The 16,034-nt window shown below is 39.3% G+C and overlaps 1 protein-coding gene across 10 annotated transcripts in view; it reads right to left on the reverse strand.

The window, feature by feature from the left end:
• The window catches only part of LOC131687223 (protein 4.1 homolog), a 140,029-nt gene that overhangs the window by 40,983 nt on the left and 83,012 nt on the right, over nt 1-16,034 (reverse strand). The window contains exon 1 of one of the 10 annotated variants that reach the window (XM_058971284.1): nt 1,621-1,749. The exons of 8 other annotated variants lie outside the window; for them this stretch is intronic. The gene's annotated coding sequence lies outside the window, so the exon portion shown is untranslated. Of the gene's footprint in view, nt 1-1,326; nt 1,556-1,620; nt 1,750-16,034 lie in introns of those variants that run through there. One more of the 10 variants, XM_058971285.1, reaches the window with a different exon arrangement.

Genomic DNA, 16,034 nt, shown 5'->3' on the forward strand with positions numbered 1-16,034 from the left:
GACTGACTATGCTACAGGGTCATTCATGTGCAAAAATGATTTTTATACAATAATAAATAACATAACCAAAATTTAATATCAATTACTTTAATATATATATATATATATATATATATATATATATATATATATATATATATATATATATATATATATATATATATATATATATATATATATATATATATATATATATATATATATATATATATATATATATATATATATATATATATATATATATATATATATATATATATATATATATATATATATATATATATATATATATATATATATATATATATATATATATATATATATATATATATATATATATATATATATATATATATATATATATATATATATATATATATATATATATATGTATCGAATTATCAGAATCTTTAGATTTGGAACTTAATATACAAAACCAAGAACCGAGAAGGATACTCTTAATAAAATATGAACTCAGGATATCACTCCCTTAAGCAAATTTCTAGAATTTCTGTGATCACTCCATTCCAGGCTATTTCAGATAACTTATCAAATTATGTATTCTTCGATTTGTAAATCTGAAAATAAACAATTCTTGTTTTTTTTTTATTCTTGATTTCATATATCGCTGACTTGGGGCGTTGACAAATTCAATTACCATCGCAACCCTCGTTATTCCATTGCATTGCACACGCGTCAACACTTAGTATTCAAATTACTTTATATTCATAGCCAAATTGTGTGCGCTAACTGAAACCACCCACTTGCATTTATTATGTCGCAACGGAAACAATCACGCACAAATACCTACTGTACAAAGCCCCCCATGCATTAGTTCAAACACATTTACAATTGCACTTGATTTTGTGTAGAATTCAGGAGCACATAGCAATAACAAAAAGTGTTCAACCTTCACCAATCAAGTGTTCAATTTTCGTATCCTCCCGTCCGTTCTACCCTTCCAAGTCAACCAACAACCGGCGCACTGGATGATGTCATTAGTTGGCTCGCCTTTCTGGCTGCTGCAGTCTTGGACGGCTGCCGAAACAGCACTCAGTGGAATCATTCCATTATTCAAACTGTGCACCAAAATTAAAAGAACCACGCGACAAAATCCGTCTCGACGACACACGTGTACTGGATGAGTAACACGGTTAAAAAAAACTGACCAACACGGAACGATATGTGTGCCTTTTAATCATCTCTGACCGACGACGAGAGATGCAATTAATTATGCACGCGATACACTACGAGCCAAAGTTTTTAATTAAAATAGAATCGCATTCATAATTGAATATCTCAAGCTGTGCGAAAGTGAAAACCTACCGCCTTACAAACGGGAGGGGGTCGTCGCCCTACACAATGGTTTTAGCTTGCGATATATGCACAGTTAAATCACTACGGTATCAAGGTACGTTCACAGGATTGTTTCTTAGCTTGAGGATTTAAATTCTCATATCACACAGGCACTATTGACTATTTTCAGCGAACCGTGAATGCACATTCGCAAATGTATAACCAAGCTGTTTATTCACTATGACCGATTAGATAAAGTGCCTTTTTTCAATGTTATGCACTGCGCACCCCACTTTAACTGGACGATTGAACGAAAATCATTACCAACAATCCACGATCAATGAGTTCGACTGACAGCTCCGTATACATCAACCTTGGCGCGAAGCGAATCCAGAACAGTGTGTTCCGAGAGACAACGAGGCTCTGCTGCCATATCGCAATCGCGTTTCTCACCAAAACTCAAACACACCACCGGCTAAGGGTAAATATCTACACGAATAACCACGCCGCGGCATGGTAGTTGTGACGTTATCTCAAGAGTTGAAATATACACACTGACCGAATGAACTTGTGCTCAATTTAGGCAACTCATTATAGACATCGGTAAAAAAAACAATAACACACAAACAGGGGGAAACGCGTAATCAAAATAAAAACAGACTTTGTGACCGACCTTCGTGAGATTCGGCAGTTGTTTTTTTAACTGAGAATATTTTTTTTTGTGGTGCGGCTGCTACACCGCTATAGCGCTGCCAGATACACAGATTTGCCTTTGAAGTTGGGCGTGGACATGACTTGTTACCAAGACTATAGTAATAACTGTCACACACTATCTTCTAAACTCTACTGGTTTCGAGCCGTATCGCAGCATACTAACTATAAACAACATAAATTCCTTCTACTTCGCGTATAGCTATATAATATCTCACCGGTAGCTACGAGTATTGTGACGGTTAGCAATGTTTATTCAGTCGTCTGTAATTGTGCTAGAGCGATATAATCCGCGCTCTTGGGTGAATCACAATTGAAAATTGTATATCACTTATTTCTATACTGTTGATGTTATTGATTCGCTGAAAACGCGATATCGCGAGGAATTAAATTTATCCATTGTCTCGAGTGTGGTTGCATGTGTCTGGTATCCCTCATACAATATACAGTAAGATTCCGATTTTGGTTACATTGTTGTTGGACATAGTAGGTCTTTATATTTTGTTGTCATAATTAATACCACATTTGTCTTTATTTCCAAACACCAGAGTCATATTAACAATATTTTACACTATGCTACGTATTCTACTTCAAGCTCACAATAAGGATAGGAATATATAATGTATATATAACTAGTAACAGTGTAACGCGGATAACCTGTTTGGCATAAATTCGTTTGGCATAATGCACGTTTGCCATAAGAATCAATTTGACAGTGGGTTTTTTGTCATAATGGTTATTTGGCATACAATGTACAGGATATTGAATGCTATTAGGTCGTTTGGCATAATGGTCTTTTGGCATGAAAGTCGTTTGGCATAAGAGTGATTTGGCATAATGTATAAAAATACTCGTTCTAATTTGTATGACGTTTTGATTCAGTGAAATAAGTACGATCCCATGAACTGCTCATGTTTGAAAGAAGGAATCAACCGTGTTCCAAGACGAAATCTTTGCGATTCTGCGTGGCATGTAATCAGCACTTCAACAGGGATTTTGCGGTAAAATAATCTATTTTTGCTCTGACAGCCAGGCTGCCCTGAAAGCACTTAGTTCGGCAGATTCGAGATTAGTAATTAGTAATCGCATGTCGAACTCAAATCGAAGAACATGGAATTTCAAATACTATCTACATTCTATGGGTACCCGGTCATTCCGGTATTACTGGAAATGAATGGGCGGACGAATTGGGTAGAGCTGGCGCTGCGACTGATTTCGTTGGACCATAACCAGTTCTACCACTGTCGATAAGTTGAATAAAACACAAGATTCGTCCTTGCTGCATCCGAACATACCAACTATTGACGTAGCTTGCAAACTTGCGTTCAAACAAAGACTTTTCTGCCGGATGTGAGTCCGAAAATGTCAAAGAATTTGTTGCATTTTTCCAAGAACAACTGCAGTATTCCAGTGGGGCACTGACTGGACATTGAAAACTCAATTATCACATAGCTACTATTCAACGCGCTGAGTATTATTCATGTGATCTTTGTGAATCCGAAACATTATAACTATATGGAACAGCATAACATTTTATATGCAACTGCCCTGTAGTAATGCAACTACGTATCCGGATTTTTGGTTCTCCATACATGGATGAACCTATGGAATCAGGAATCAGTAGCGTCTGGCTCAAATGGCACGTTCCCCATGATGATCGGAGATTTGTGCCTTGCCAAGAATCGTCTTTTCATCATTTTCCTGATGGGTAGGATTGGGGAAGTGGTAAGGTTAGGGGTAAGGAAAACAACGACACAGAACAATTAAAACAGAGCATTCTGCACCCCCAGAGTGATGCTGAACGATCTGCAGGTGCTACAACAGCAGGAATAAAACTTCCAACCCCCAGAGGGATTTAGAACCTCTACTCAAACAGTGAGCGGATATATCAACACCCCCGAGGGGATATTGAGATAACAGAACGACAACACCCCCGAAGAGATATTGTCATTCAAATACGGCTAAAAAAACTATAGCTCTTTACCACACTGGGTTTATTTTCGCCAGAAATACCAAAGATCGGTCGTCGATACTGCAAAAATACCGCCGTATCTTCGCTGTAATTGACTTGGCCCTTCAGAAATTCCAAGCAAGCTAGAGCGGTTGCATCAACACCCCCGAAGGGATATTGAGGCAACAGAACGACAACACCCCCGAAAGGATATTGTCATTCAAATTCGACTTAAATCGATTTAGGTTTATAAACCTTCGCCGTGACTTTTTGGAAGCCATAGTTCAGTTTATAACCATGCCTTGCTAGAAAGTCCAGAGATTGATCGTCGATACTGCAAAAATACTGCTGTATTTTCTCTGTAACCGACTTGGTTCTCAGAATTTCCCAGCAAACTGCCCGCCCAGTATTTTGAAAATCTAGCCTCATCAAAACGTCAGAACTCCGCAAAGATTTCTTGGAATTTCAAGGGATGTAAAGGAATATCTTATTCTGATGAAGGCTATATGGTTCGACAATAAAACGGAAGTCTCCTGCTTTCCCACTTATCATCTCCAATTTCTGTTTCAGCCAGATACAGCTTTGTTCGTTATCCGGAGAGAACCAAACAATGCCATACCTTAAGCCAAATCCACTGAAGCTGGGGATGAAGGAGTCAGGTGGGGTTGAAAAGAGACACCCATGAAGATCTTTTAACAGATCGTCCTTCAGTGCAACCGCAAAGTGACCTTTCTCCACCCTTGCTTGTACTCGATGGTTATTGAGACACAAAGGCTCTATACCATGAGTCGAAGCATTGTTTGGAGAAGCACCACTGCGGTTGCGCTTTTTTCTTTGATTTTTATCAAAATTTTTACCCCTGTTTATGGGTTTAGAAAGAGTCTGATTCTCACTACTATCAGTGTTTACACCTGATGTTGCAGGAAGAGACTCAAGTTTCGATTCCATTTTTCCAAAAAAAAATTATCGAAAAGTTGAAAAAAAAGTGGAGGTGACCTGCACGCAGCAACGGTTGGATCCAAAAGAGTGGGAATTTGCACTGTGGAAAGTTCCGCACAATAAAATTCAGTTTTGCACTACCACTTATTCAAAACTGAAATTCAACACATTAGAACCGCAAGAATATGCTACGTCTAGTAGAAGTACACTGACAGCTAGGAAGATCGAGAACAAACACCAACCACAATAGATTAGTGTGCCTACGATTTCAGTCTACCAAGCACATACAGAAAGTATCTAGATCTGAAATTTGTAGTACACTGTCGCTCAAAATTTCCGAAACAGCCCTGTAAAAGCTGCATGAACAAGGGAACACGGAAGTATATACGGAGAGAGCACGACGGACATTAAACATTTGAGTGACTGAAAGTGTCACCAAGTGATGACTTCTCAATGACACACAAACTAACTACCGTCGTGTGTCTCCGAAGATGCCCGGGAACCCGAGCCAATCCAACTATTACATACCTGTTCCAAAACATCTGAACGGCAGCGCATACGGAACATCATAACATTTTATATGCAACTGCCCTGTAGTAATGCAACTACGTATCCGGATTTTTGGTTCTCCATACATGGATGAACCTATGTACAGAGAGCTGAAACTGAAGGATATGCTATTGTTCCTAACCCAGTGTGGTAAAGAGCTATAGTTTTACCAGTATTTGAATGACAATATCACCTCGGGGGTGTTGATATATCCGCTAACCGCTTAAATAAAAATTCTAAATCCCTCCGGGAGTTGGAAGTTTAATTTCTTCTATTGTAGCACCTGCAGATCGTTCAGCATCCCTCCGGGGGTGTAGAATGCTCTGTTTTAGTTGTTCTGTGTCGTTATTTTCCTTACCCCTAACCTTATCACTTCCTCAATCCTTCACATCAGGAAAATGATGAAAAGACGATTCTTGGCAAGGCACAAATCTTCGATCAACATGGGGCGCGTCATTTGAGCCAGACGCTACTGATTCCTGATAGTCCATATCGGGCAATGGTATTTCGGGAAACTGCATCCCAGAAATTTATCGATTTGGTATCCTTTTATTTCGGTTATTGGTACAGGTTAACCAAATCAAATAGACCTGAGGAATTAGGTTTAATGTCTATTATGTCAAATGGCTTTATGTTAAATAGGAATTATGCCAAATGGTCATTATGCAAAATGAGCATTATACCAAATAACAATCTATCTTCAATTTTGGTTTAATCGATTATGCTAAATGGCCTTTATGCCAGTGTAACTAGGGTCTGACATCAATTTTTGTGGTAAGACCTTCAGTGTGTATTCTTTTAAAGTCCTGTACAGAGGAATGCGCTACACTTCCGTGACGAATGAATTTCTATTTTTTTTATTTCGTTTATTTGACACGGCTCATAACGGTAGCTTAACGGAGCCGTGGATCTTTTATGTGTTTACAATATGTAAAAAATAAAAATAAAACAAATATTACTGATTGTCCGTTGGATCTCGTGCGCGCAACTTTTTATTGCGAGCGGAGACCTTCTTTCGCGGCTCGCCTACTGCGTCATGGGGACCATTTAATTCTCTCCTGTCCTCCACATCAAGGTCATCATCGTTAAAAGTGCCTTGGTGATCGTGACCAGATGTTCTTTCCTGCTTCTTGCACTTACGGGTGACCAATGTAAATCCATCGTCATTGCTATTATCTTCATCACCGACGTTGCTTACAGTGGTTTCTGGGGTGCTGGATGCTGCTTTGGCAGTTGTCAATATGGACTGAACAGCTGCCACAAATTTGGCAACCGTTTGTGGTTCAGGCATTGGTATTGAAAACTCTTTTTTGGGTTGGTTTACCGTGGCTTCGTTGGCAATTGGTAGAGATGCATTCTCCTCTGTATCTTCCGCGCAAGGTTGTCCGTGGTGTGCTGTTTGATTACAATACTTGCACGTAGGAGTTTGCCCCTCATGGGTGCATAACGTAGTTTGATTAATAGTAGCTTCGTGGGTTTTGAGTTTCATCGTCAAGTGGGAGGGGATAGGTTTTTCGATCCGCATCCTCACCACAAGAACACCGTTAGGTGTACCCGGGAAGAAATTTCTCCACGTATCACATGTAACTGATTCTACTTCGCCGTTTTACGACATGTATTTTGCGATTAGATCAGGAGGGGTACGTGGTGATAGGTCATGTAACTTTACATCTACATAGTCTTTTTCTATGTACACGGGAATCTTAATTCCAACTTTATCACTTTGAGCCACGTGCTTTAAGTTGTTCTGCAAAACGAAACGTTCGGCTTGTGCTAACGTGTTGAATGATATGAGTACGACATTACGAAGATGATGATACTGTAGATACATAACCTCCTTGAGCTTAAGCTTCATCTTCACCTTCTGCAGGTATTCCACTTCACGAAAACTCAATCTTATTGAACAGAATTTAAAGTCAACGACCGCTGCGTTGGGTCGGAGCAGAGATTTTTCGTCAACTTTACTCATGATGGCAAGAGTAAATTAAAAGTTTCCTTTGTTCTCGAGACAATGCACACTAGATCGAGAGGTTGCTAGTTTTTGTTCACTTGGTTCGATTGTACGTCTGACTTGGGCAGAAGTAGACTGATGAATGAACTTCTATTTAAAGTCATGTAAATAAAACAAACAAAGCTACACTGCATAAAATGACTAGTTCTGCAGAAAATTTCCAATAGGACATTAGTAACATTGCAAGCCTCTCTTTGTTTACTTTATCTTTTGATTATTACGACGTCACTACAGAACTGCTGGAACCCATAGTTTGCTTTAGCTTTATGATGTCTTTGGAAAACTTAGTATTTTGTGGGCGATATTTTCGAATAAATGGAATTAGAATGGTCCTTGTGGTTAGGGGTGCTCAAAGGACAAACTGTTTAGATGTGTGAAATTTACCTGCGCAATGTTCTACAATATTATAAAATAAATAAATTGAAGCCTATCTATAATGGTTACTTTATTTTTTAAAGATTTATGGTAGGGTGGCTTTTGAAAAATTGTTTTCTTATGTTATCTTTTCATTTTCCCAAATGTTTTGTTCTCAAGATTGTTGGAACTTTTATTGGCACATATTTTCGCCAAAGCAATGAAGTTCTAATCTCATTTGCTTGGAGTTACAAGTGATTTTCGAAACCAAAATGATTTTCTTCAAACTTTCAAATCTTCAAGAATTGCAATTCGATTTTAAATCTATCAATTCCATTTGAAATTATTATTAGTTTTTTATTAGTTTTTCTGGGAATCAAATTATTTAATTATTTTTTAAAAGTTTTATTTGTTATTCACAACTTTTCAAATAGAAGAGATAACAACCCTATGAGTGAAATCAACACCACCATGCAATAAATTGTTTGAGTTTTGCAGTCCAGTGGGCCAAAGAAAACCGATTCAAATTGAATGATATTTTACACCTCCGTGAAATAACGGGCACAGCACTGGAGAAGTGCGCCAAGGAGTGAGAGTTCTACTAGACAACGACTGAATTTGACAAAAACTTGAATAGTAGTAGTAGTAGTAGGGACGGTTTTATTGCCAGTGGCCCTGACATTTTATTTTATTAGCTACGATACTCTACTGTTTGTGCACTGCATAAGCAAAAAGGCAGTGTTTGTTTGCTTTGCTATAGCGAATCGATTTTCAACTTCTACTCTGGACGAGATGAGAAGGTAGACTAAGTTGCAAAACTATTATTTCCTGGACTATCTACTGATCACATATCAATGTAGTATTTGGGATTACTGTAAACTGTAATTTGGATAAAATAATTTAAAAGGCATTGATTTTCTTAAATAAAACAGCGGGAAAGTATGTGAACTACCTACGTGAAACGAATAAAAAGAAGCCGGAAACTAAAAATAATGAAATTAAAAAACGTTTTGTGCTCTGAATTCATATACTTTTTTTGCATTTGTAAGATTTTTTTTTAAATTTAATGGATTACATCAGAAAATGAAAGTTTGGAAATTTTGAACAATGGATTATTTAGAACACATATTGGGTTTGACAAGCAATCTGTTCATGTGGTATGAAAAGCAACATTTTTATTGTAATCGTGACCATCAACTAGAGCATTTACATGAACGATTGTCTGGGAGAACCTCTGCTGTCTTACCTGATTGGTACTTGCCCAGAGTATCTATCTTGCATATATTCCTTGTTTGGACGTGAGTCTTTGTTTTTCCTTTTCCGAGGATTTTTATGAACGTGTCCACTGGAAAACAGACAGAGAAAGAATGACCGGAACGGTGAGAATGAAGAAACATTGAAAATTCACCTTTATTGGAAACACTGAGAAAATATATCTCCTCAAGCAGCCATCGAATCTGCGATCTCCCAGACTCCAGTTGGGTGCGTTAACCACTCTGCCATCGAGGAACTGTGATGATGCCATCACATATTCCCAACAGTATCGTGATCACCGCCGCAGCCTCCAATACCTCCCAATTGACCTAACGACCCCTAATGTCTCCTATAAGCAGATCGGCACCGTGGTTAACGCACCCAACTAGAGACTGGGAGATCGCAGGTTCGATTCCTGCTTGAGGACATATCTTTTCTCAGTGTTTCAAATAAAGGTGAATTTTCACCGCTTCTTCATTCTCACCATTCCGGTCATTCTTTCTCTGTCTGTTGAGTTATTATTCATCTGATGAATAAGTAGAGAACGTACAAATTGAATAAGGATTGGAAATGATATACAAGCCATGCTGTCACCCATACTAGATGAAGTGCAAAATGCTATTCGAGACTAGAGAAACGGTAAGGCACTGGGAAGGACAGAATTCCGACCGATCTGCTAAAAGGCCGGCTGTTAGAATCAATCCATAGCGTGATCGGGATGATTTTTGTGGAAGGATAAATACTTTCAAATTGGTTGGATGACTTCATATTACCTGTCTGCAAGGAGGGCCACAAAATCGAATGTATTAACTATCGAAGATTAACGATCCTCAAACCCGCCTATAATGTACTCCCGTGATCTGTTTAGTAGAGTTCGCTCGTTGGTTGTATGAATTGTGACACAAATTGTGTCTCCGTTTTTTGGAGCTAGTGTCAATCCGGCGCTAGCTTAGTCCGTTAACTAAGTTAGTGTCGGAGTCTGATGAGACGAAGTCAAAACGCAAATTCCACAACTAATTTAGTTATAGGTTTTGTGCTCTTCACGCACAAAGACAAAAAAAGATTTTTTTTTTAATGGAGAAAATTAGTTTTTACCAAAATTGTTCTCCGCTAAGAAGAAATATAGCATAATGCATCTTGCATTGTTCTGATAAGCCAAACCCAATGTTTCGATTTTATTAGTTCTCATCAGCTTAAAATAAGCTTCTTGCGGGACATCACGCTTGATTAGGGTTTTGCTCAGGAACACAAATTGTGTCTCCGTTTTTTGGAGTTAGCGTCAATCCGGCGCATAGCTTAATCCGTTAACTAAGACATGTGATTGCCTTGTTTTGTCGCAATACCTTCCTTATGAGCGTATGTTCTATTACAATGCCCGCTTTATCCGTTCGAACCCAATTTTTCCATTCTCAAAAATGTTTGTAGACTTCTTCAAGTTTTCAGTGGGTATTACGTTGGAACCATTGTGATGAAACTTTCAGCACTCTGAAGCAAGAATAATTCTAAAATAAATCGCAATCAAAATAATCCAGAACCGGCCAACGCAGAGACTGCTACAAACTAGGTCATGTTTCCGACTTTTATTGATCCAAGCTCTAAAATCGTTTTTAATTGTATACATTGTTTTTGGGACACGATAAACAACAAAAAAATCATAAAAATTCGACAACACTTAGGGCATACATGATACAACCCTTCAATGTAAAATAAAAATCCAAGAACTGCCGGTCCTTAATCAAAAAGTACGACTTCGTTGATCATCATTTCTATAGTGTACAATTGATATTCAAACCATTATACGTAATAAAAGTTCCTGTGAGAACTGTAGATAAATCGTAAAAAACAACTTCATATTGTTCCACAAATATGGCATGATTTGCATACTAAATACGGCCACATTAACCGTCCCCAATCGTGCCCGGTTGAGCATGTATTTTTACGACCGGTTTCGAACCGATACCACCTTCTACGGGATCGCCTAACGATTTCCAAAACTATAAAAGCAACGAACATCTTCTGATTCACGCGAAACCGGCACTCTCGAAGGTGACCGGTCGATCGATGTTCATCAGCATAGCACCTTTCGCTTCGAATGTATCACGAGATGATAGTCTAAGATTTCGGTATGTACGTACTAGTCCCAGCGAAATGCGTCAGTAATGTTTGAACCGTCCCAGGCAAGAGATAGTTTTGGGTTGCTATATCAACAGTTATTATATATTTGAAGAAGGAGAGTTGTTTGGTTAGCAGGAAGAAGCAACATATGCACCCAGACTGACCTGACCACAGAGACGGAGGTAAGTCGATATGTTGTCAGTCAGTCCTCGTTCAGGGAACCCGATAACGGCGAAATGAGCGTATGCGCGTAGGTTGGTCGGTTTGAAGTCGGAGCTGTTGGGTGAAATCGTTTAATAACTGTTTCGTTTCATTCTTCACGTTCACATCGGTCGTGCGTCGGTATCTGTTGGCGGAGTTGGGAGGTGCAGAGGGGAAACCTAAAGCCACATGTATTAACAACACGAAACAGGTTCTCTGGTGGCGGGCTGGACGGGCGCTCAATTTGCCGAAAACCGGAGCGTCGAAAAGTCAAACCTGATCGGTCTTTAATTGAAGCGTTTACGTACGAATTTTGGGAAGGTTTGACGACGACAACGACGTTGATGTTGATTGATGGAGGCAATTTGCTGGCCCCGGGCAAAGAATTTGAAGATGTTCGCCAGTCCTACTACAGATTTTGGTGGATGACGTATTTGTTTGAATTGTATATTGTATACGGGGTATAGTGTTCAAAACGTTTTTTAGCCGCACGCAAACTTGGTTTGTCCGAACCGCGCTTGACATAAGTTTTTTTGCGCCTTCGATCCATTACAAATCGTCTCCAGGCTTCATTGTTGACCACGCCAAGCAACGAATATTTTTTTCGATTCAAAGATCAAATGGGACAAACGGTCGTTCCTATTCCAGTTGGAAAGTTAACCATCACAGATAGTTGCATACCATAAAAAAATTGTAAGTTCGGATAACAATTCTGTAAAGTTGTTGCAATGTAATTCAGGATCACTTTCCTGGTTCCAATGGATAGTAACATTTCGACGATTAGACCTTGAACGTGCAGTGTGTGTTACGAAAATAAGATCCCATCAAATAACGATTTCCATAAGCTGAAATGAACTATCGTTTGGAAACCGACCATTTTCCAAATCTAATTAAATGAATCAATTATCCCATTATAGTGCAATCACCGTTCCCAGCGCCGGATGGAGCGCTTGGTGTTTCGCTGTGGCACTACTATAAACAACCAGAAACAGGAACCAATCCATCTGTTTGAAACTGTACGTACATACCTACAGCAAATGGTATGAGTCGCCAGAATGAACTGTGATTAAATTAAACTCCCCGTGGTGCGAAAATGGAAAAATGAGGTGAAATTGCGGCCAAGGTGGTGGGATAAAATAAGAAAAATCGATGACGGCTCCGTTTGATTAAAGATGTATGAATATTTTTTCTTCATAGTGAGCTTGAGCTTGTGCGACCACCCCTGGCTGCTACTCCGTTATCGATCTGGACTAGCTGAAGTTGCACAGGGAATCAGTAGATAATTATGCTTGGGAGCAGCGAAACAGGCCAGAACGACGATCGCGGAAGAAAAGGGAGGGAATGTTACTTGCTTTTGCTAGAGGCCGTATATACTATTGCGCAACCCCACAAGTATCACGGCAGGAGGATATTTGTTAGTAAGTATTGAAGTTGGATTCTACTTCTTCATAATCGACGCCAGAGAGGTGACTCCACTATCTGGACTAGATATCGATCCATTAACTCCAGGACCGGGGGACTAACGGCTTTACTTCCCTTCCGATGGAAGACGTGACCACAGATTTTTTCACCTAAGAAAAATCTCAACCACCTCGGCTGGGATTGAACCCAGACCAACTGGAACCGAGTGGCGGTCGGTCACGCTTACCATTCAGCCACCGGCGCCGTCAGTATAAACATTTTTCTTCACAGTTTTTTTTCGAGTGTTGTCCTACTGGAGCTGTAGAGCTAGGTTCTCGGAAGAGCTTCCCGTCGGAATCACACGCTACAATTGCAGACGAGACAGACAATGTCGCCCACTAAAACACTGCTTAAGGCCAATTGCAGCGGGCCGTGATTCTGAATGTGATATTCACTGTACGGTTCAGATATATACGGGCGTGGAGACTTCGCGATCGCATGTACCATCGCGAAGGGCTCGAGCATTTGTACGTTAACATGTTCAATCGCCTGTGCGTTTGAATGTCGCGTGTGCTAGTTTGTGTATGTAACTTCGCCTGCATAAATTCTATTTTATAAGCGTGCGCCTTTCGCATATTTGCGTGTGTTCTTGGATAATCACGCGCGGACCATGAATCCTAATACTTAATTTTTGGAGTACGGCTCAGATGCTAGAAGAAAGTGAGATCTTCCATATCACTAGAATTCCCGGTCATCTTGTCATGGAAGGTGTTGTCTAGTGGATATGAGCTTTATTTTTTATTGGTCCAACTGAATGTATAGACCCAAGTTGCTAGTACGGAGGATAATGATGTGTATAATAGGGTGGGACAAAAAATAGATTCCACCTCCGAGCAACTTTTTAGGTACCATTTGGGTCCTAGAACAACTGTGCAAATTCTTAGCTCGATCGGTGAAACTATATTTTTGCGCCCACTGTTTAAAGTTTACATGGGATTTTGTATGGGAAAGTTAACTTTTGCAAAATAATTCCTCCAGGAGTCGCCCATTACTTCCTAAAAATAAATCGTTATGTGGCTTGTATAGGAAATTTAACAAAGAAAAAAAGTCTCTAAAACCACGAAACGATCTGATGCTTGAGAAAAAAGTTATTAAGCAGAAACCGATTGATGCTCTGACGATTGATAAAATATTTATTTTTTCTAGCACCACTGCTGTTGGTTGTCCAATTATACGCAATTTTGTTTTAATCCTCTCTTAACGTATCTAAATCGTTTATCTATACTATTTGGTCACTTCGCAAGGTTTTGAGGGATGAATTGTGGCTTCTTTTGTACATAATGAGAGAAAGTTAAAAATTTTGTATATAATAAAACCGCCAGAAACAGTGATGCTATGAAAAGCGAAATTTTCATCAAGCATCAGGGCATCAATCGGTTTTTGCTTAATAACTTTTTCCACAAGCATCAGATCGTTTTGCAATCTTCTAGATTTTGTTTCCTTGACAAATTTCCTATAAAAATCAGACATCTGTTTATTTTTAGGAGATAACGGGCGACTCTTGAAAGAATTAATTTGCAAAAGACAATTTTCCCATACGAAATCCCATGTAAACTTTAAACCGTGGGCGCAAAAATATAGTTTCACCGATCGAGCTAAAAATTTGTAAAGTTGTTCTGGGAGCTAAATGGGACCCAAAAAGTTACTCGGAGCCAAATTTTATTTTTTTCATATAACCATGTCCCACTCTAGTGTATAATTACGTGGCCGATTCATGATTGCGCGAATGCGGACGTTTGTAGGTTCGCGTTTGAAACTTCGTAAGTGTTAAAACGTTCACCTTATTAATGCGGTGTTATCAAGTTTGCGCGATTGCGGGCGTAGGTGGTTGTTGTTGATCGCGAAGAGCTTAAGCGTTCGTATGTTAACGTGTTTGTCGCGTGTGCCCGCGTGCATGTGACTTCGCGTGTACAAAACTGGATGTTGTAACCGCGTGGCCATTCACATATTCGCGTGCGTTCTTGGATGGCCACGCGGACCGTCATTCTGATACAGTGAAGACCCGTTTTTATCTACCCCCGATTTTATCAGCTTGATAGTTGGTAGTTTGATGGGCTCTAGCAGACGAACCAAGTTGAATTCAAGTAAATCCTTTCCTGAGCATATTTTTATCTTTGAGATCCGAAATGCGCAAAAATTAAAATTTAATTTTTTTTGTAAATTTTGCACTGTCAGACCTCTTAAGGGACATTCAAGCTAGATAATCAGGAAAGGTTATGTCTAGGGACTAAAGAAGAATATTTTAAGAGCTTCGGTTTCTTAAAAAGACAGATAAAGACATGTCCAATTTTGTCAATGCCCCCGTTTTATCAGCCTAAAATTCACCAATGGGTTGATAAAAACGGGTCTTCACTGTATTTAGTTTTCGGTATACAGTTCACATTCTGTGAGTTACCAAATATCTCCAGAGTTCCCGGTCATGTCACCATGGAAGGTGTTGTCCAGTGGATATGAGAGCTTTCTTTTTCTAATTCGTGCAATTCAAGGCATTGACCTAATCTGCTGATACCAAGGATAGAAACTTCCGGAAGTGACCGATTTATGATCGTGCAAGCGAGGGAGTTTTTAGGTTCACGCTTGAGACTGCATTTGAAAAGTGCTGAGACGTTCACCTTATCACCGGAAAGTTATCATGTTTGCGAGATCGCGGGAGGTGCCGTGGATGGTCGTGAAGGGATCAAACGTGTTTGTCACGTGTATGTGACTTCGCGTGTATAATTTCGATTTAATAATCATGTGGCGTATATTCTGGAATGATGGCTCGTGGACCGTGAATCTGATGCTTAATTTATTGTTTATGGTACATATGGTAAAAGAGTGTAGTTTCCACATACCAATAGCGTTCCAGGTCACGTGTTGTCTAGTGAATATGAGCGTCATTTTTTTGATTGGTTCAACTGAATGTATTAGTCTAGGTTGCTTGGAGCGAGGTTCCGGACGTACCCGTTTCATGATCGCGCGAGTGGTGGGTTCATGGTTGATACCGCGTTTGGATGTTTATAGGTGCTACGTTTACTTAACTACCGGGGTGTTTTAATGTCGACGGAATCGCGGGTGTAGGTATGTGTAGATGATTGCAATTGATGGTCGCATTTGTGACCAGGTTTGTGTTATCGCGAAGGGCACGAGCGTTTGTCCCTATATGAGTATAGATAGAGTATGATATAGAGATATACCAATAAAAGAAATCAT

Source organism: Topomyia yanbarensis, chromosome 3, assembly GCF_030247195.1.
Source record: "Topomyia yanbarensis strain Yona2022 chromosome 3, ASM3024719v1, whole genome shotgun sequence".
Taxonomy (NCBI): domain Eukaryota; kingdom Metazoa; phylum Arthropoda; class Insecta; order Diptera; family Culicidae; genus Topomyia; species Topomyia yanbarensis.